The 4,049-nt window shown below is 53.6% G+C and overlaps 1 protein-coding gene across 1 annotated transcript in view; it reads left to right on the top strand.

The window, feature by feature from the left end:
* Positions 1 to 2,016: 2,016 nt before the first annotated feature.
* The window catches only part of SLC25A48 (solute carrier family 25 member 48), a 12,077-nt gene continuing 10,044 nt past the window's right edge, over positions 2,017 to 4,049 (top strand). Inside the window, exon 1 of the mRNA XM_009285909.1 lies at positions 2,017 to 2,055. The gene's annotated coding sequence lies outside the window, so the exon portion shown is untranslated. The remainder of the gene's footprint in view (positions 2,056 to 4,049) is intronic.

The raw sequence follows: 4,049 nt of genomic DNA, 5'->3' as shown, positions 1-4,049 counted from the left end.
ACGGGGGGACGGGGAGGCAGCGAGGGGGGACAGGAGCGTGCGTGGGAATCAAATCCTTCGTGTAACCTACGGTCTGTGCCTCCGACCGGCGTGCTCATACCAGCGGAGGCGCGGTTTGCTTTGCTTTGGCTCAGAAGTACAGTTTAATCCAATTTCCGCGGGCGGGATACTTCAAATTTAAGTGTCAGTACGTGTGATGTTGCTTTGCGCCCAGGGAGGTGGGGGGCGGCTGCCAGAGCCACCCCGCAGGCCCCCGGCCCCCGCCGGCTCTCCCTTTCTTGCTCTCAAGGCTGGAAGCACCGCCGGGCTCGGAGGGGAGCTGCCGGGGCTCGCGGCAGCCAACCCGGGGTCCCCCAGCCGCACACACCCCCGGGGAGAGGCACCGCCTGGCTTTGACCCCGCGATCCCGACAGGGCAAACAGTCTGATGGCCAGGGCGGCGATGCTGGCACGGAGGGGGTATTGATCCGGTCTGCTGAAAACGCTGATTGCAAACACCGGGAAAATAGACACCAGAAAGAAAAGGAAACGCGAGGATCTGTAAAGGCACCAGGAATGTAGTATGTCTTACAGAACTGAAAGTTCCCACTGGGTTTAACAGCTGATAAGGTGCACGGCTAAGCTGCACGCTCCCGGGATGGGCTGCAGGAGCGGCCGGGCAGAGGGGCAATCGCAGCACCGGCCACCCCAGACCAGAGCTCTGCCCAGGCTACCGCTCACGCCAGGCTCAGGATATGGGTGTGAGACGGCTCATGGATCCTGACCGGCCGGACGAGGTTAATAGGTTAGCTGACTCTAAAAAAACCAGAACCTCTGCCAAAAGGTTACGCGAGCAGCTGATTTTTGGATCTTTGCAGCCTGCGGAGGCTGTGCAGCACGCAGCCGCTCCCTCTGCCCCGCTGGCCCTGTGCTATTGCCACACACCCCCAGGAGTGGCACAGGACGTCTGGGGGGTGACAACCACCAGCGCTCAGTGTCGGTGGCAGCGGCCAGTTTTCATGCACAGCACTGGACTACTGGTGGTCTCAGGTTAAGGTCCAGGAGGAAAGGGGACATTTTATAATACATTTCCGAGTAAAGTCATAATGTGTTGACCAACGACATGATGCTCTTTTCAGTCCTAATCCACTACAAGTGAGTAATTTCATGTAGTCTCTAAAGCACTTGGGGACACTGGTTTGCATGGAGACTTGCAGACGGGAAAGCAGCACAAATTACCCACCACCTCCACAAACACCCTAAAAACCCCCCCCCCCCCCCCCCCCCAAACCCCCAAAAACCTGCCGGTGTTGCTTGCAACAAGCACACAAAACCATATCCTGGCCACACTACATGGGTTGCTCCGTCCTCCCGGAGAAGGGGGAAACCAAGCTGTGCTCTGCCCTGCCACGGGGGCTCCTGGCAGTGAGCAGTGTGTGTAGGTGGGCAGGATGGTTAAGGTGGAATGGGCCAGTTTCTCCCAGAGAACCATGGGGAATGAGGCTGGATGGGACTGTAGAGATCGATACAGAGCAGGATCCTCTTTATCTGAATCATCCCTGACAGGTATCTCTATAAACTGCTCTTAAAACGGCAAAGGCTGGGGGTTCACAGTCCCCATCAGCAGTCAGCTGTAGTGCAGCTCTCTATCTGAGCCAGGAGAAAGCATTTCCTCGTGTCTAACCTGAATCTCACCATTTTGAGGCTAAAAGTTTGCATGAGCTTGCAAGAGTGCAGGGGGGGTTGTTCATGGACAGCTCATACAAATACAACACCTCCTCCTCTCACTTGGGTGCCTTTGAGATGTAAAGTTGATGGAGTCCAGGAGAATATTTGGGGGAAGATGCACAAGTGTTTCTGCCCAGCTTTTGCCTGTTGTCAGAGACAGGGCACTGCGCTGGGCTTTGCTCTGGCTTGGCCCAGTACGGCTGTTCCTATGGAAATCTCTCCTCCTCCCCTATAAACCCATCGCTTCCTGTCCTGTCACAAAAGCTTCTTCAATGTTTTGCGTAACACTTTGCTTTTATCCCCAGGAGCTGCCAGCGTGGTTGTGGGCCACCCCCTGGACACGATCAAGGTAAACCACTTTGAACCGTGCTCTCACGTCACCACCCAAAACTCCACCGACGGGGAGGTGGCCTCTTTCTAGATGACGCTTCTAAAGACCTTCACTTCCCCCATCACTCCAACGAGGAATTTAGCCTGGGTAGAAATATTTTCGTAGACTTTAGCCTTTCTTCCTCTCCAATGCTCATTTCGAATGAGAAACTAAAAGAACCGGCTGATAGGTGCGAATTCCTCCAGTGAGGATTAATGCTGATAATTAAACCTGGCCTCACTTAATGTGTGGTTTACTGAACCAATGTTCAGTTCTGCCAATGTTTTATTGAACTTTGCCACAGACGAGTATTCAAAGGGCAACGGGGGAACTGTATTTGTTTTATGGCAGGCACATTTTTATGTGTTTTCCTAGTGTTGGCAACGCTGGAAGGGCAGAGTGCTGAAAATTGTTATCCCAGGGCTATGAGATGCAATATTTACTATTCCCGCAAGACAATTATTCCTCAGAGGGAAGGGTTTAGACATGTAAGAAGATATTCGCTAGCATGATGCAGACAAGCCCATGCACACACCAATACAGCCTGACCCAACCAAGTTGACCATCCCTACTGATGCAGAGATATAGAGGAAGATCCTGTTCCTCTCTCCTTTTGCACAGCGTGATAGGCATCTCTGGCCAGCTTTCACTGCTTCAACTGTTCTGCCCACGTGCTCTGATCTGGTTTAAGCCTCGTTGCTGGCACCAGGCGGGGCTGTTAGATGCAGCAGACCCAAGAGCCAGTGGTCCTGTTTGCACCTTAGAGACCCTTGGAGGGAGATGGGGAGGAGGCAGGCTCCAGCATGGCACATCCTTTCCCCAGCCATCACAGCCATCCCCTCGCACACAGCTGGCTCTCCTAGGGTTGGGAGACGGCCTGCCAGCCCTATCCTTTCTGAGCTGCTAAGGTGATACCAGCCCTTGGAGCAACGCTGTGTGAGGATGGGTGCAGACCCCACGCAGGAGGAGCCGCAAGGCTGCCCGCACCATCCCAGCGATGGGCAAGGCCAGGGAATGGGCAGCGCAGGCAGGCTCTGCCCAAGGGTTGCCAAGGCGATCTCCATCTCAGGCTGGCCATCAGGGCGTCGTTGCCAGGTTTGGGGGAGTTTGGCAACAACTGATCCTGCTGGGAAGCATCAAGTTTCTGGATGCCAAGAAAGAGCGAGCCCATCCTTCAGTGCTTATAAAGACAACTGTCAGGCTGACCCCTCCGTTGCCCTTGGCTTTGGACATGGCCTGGGAATACCAAGTAGGCAGACTTGTTATCTTTCCAAATTTAGGGGAAGGGAAGTGGAAAGGAGAGTTTTTATATGGCACTAAGCCAGCAAAGGGGCAGCTCAGCAGCATTTGCAGCCTCCAGGGGACTGGGGTTCCTTCCCCACCTGGAGGAGAGGACAAGACTGAACGAAAGATTGGATGGGGTATGTGGTATCTGCACCATGGTTCCCATCAAGCAGGCCTCCTCCTTCAGCTGGCCCCTTCCCAGCGTCGCGGCTTCCATCAAACCCAAGCAGCTGTTTTTCCACAGCTTTGCAAAACTCTAAATAGTTTTACATTTACTCACTTTTCATCCTCCATATTGCATTCATTTCCCCAGAACTTTCTTCAGTTTCTGGGTGTCACCCAAGGGCCCTGTCTAATTAAAATGTAACAGAAAGGAGAAGTTTTCTGAGGGACATCCATACTGGTATCAGCTGACTTTGACAGAGATGCCAGCAGGGATTTCAGCGCTGGGTGTTAACAGCTTAGCTAAGGGGCATATGTGCAAGGAGCAGCTTGTGAGGACGCTCAGTTGCCCTCAGTTACTCAAAAAATGCATTAACTTGAACCTCTAAATACCTGGTTACTGTGTAAAAGAAAAAAAAACAAGCCCATGGGGGCAAAATGGAAATGTCTGGGCTAAGCGTGCAGATGAAGCCAGGAAGGAACAGGTCTGTGTGCACCACGGTTGCCCTGTCCCGGGCTGCTCGGGG

This window comes from Aptenodytes forsteri, unplaced genomic scaffold (genome assembly GCF_000699145.1).
Source record: "Aptenodytes forsteri isolate BGI_AS27 unplaced genomic scaffold, ASM69914v1 Scaffold54, whole genome shotgun sequence".
Lineage (NCBI taxonomy): Eukaryota > Metazoa > Chordata > Aves > Sphenisciformes > Spheniscidae > Aptenodytes > Aptenodytes forsteri.
This window is presented reverse-complemented; position numbering and strand designations above follow the sequence as displayed.